This window comes from Marmota marmota, unplaced genomic scaffold (genome assembly GCF_001458135.2).
Source record: "Marmota marmota marmota unplaced genomic scaffold, marMar, whole genome shotgun sequence".
Classification (NCBI taxonomy): domain Eukaryota; kingdom Metazoa; phylum Chordata; class Mammalia; order Rodentia; family Sciuridae; genus Marmota; species Marmota marmota.
In genome coordinates, this window is record NW_026000338.1 from 2,358,003 (window position 1) to 2,358,395 (window position 393).

The 393-nt window shown below is 36.0% G+C and overlaps 1 pseudogene; it reads left to right on the plus strand.

The window, feature by feature from the left end:
* The first annotated feature begins 300 nt into the window (after positions 1-300).
* Positions 301-393, plus strand: LOC125614520 (annotated as a pseudogene).

The following is a 393-nucleotide window of genomic DNA, read 5'->3' on the forward strand; positions in this document are numbered from 1 at the left end:
GCAATAAACATAGAGAGGAAGAGGTAGTAGGGGTGGGGTGGAAAAGGAGGAGAGAGAACTTATATTTGAAAAGATCATGACCACTCAAGTTATTTAGAAATTACAAAATACACAGAATTTCTGAGGAATTAAATGGCACAGTCAGGTATTCCATGTTTTAAAATGTCTTTGAGAAAAAAAATTTGGCTGGGGGTATTGCTCAGTGGTAGAACATGTGTTTGGCACATGCAGGGTGGTGGGTATGATCTCCAGAACAAAACAAATGAAAGAAAGAAACTAAAAAAGGAAAAAAATTTCACAATCTTTTTGTGGTTCATTAGCTTTATTGTTCACATTATTGTATGAGATGTTCCTCCTTCAAACCTTGCTGTTACATTGGCACATTACCNCTTT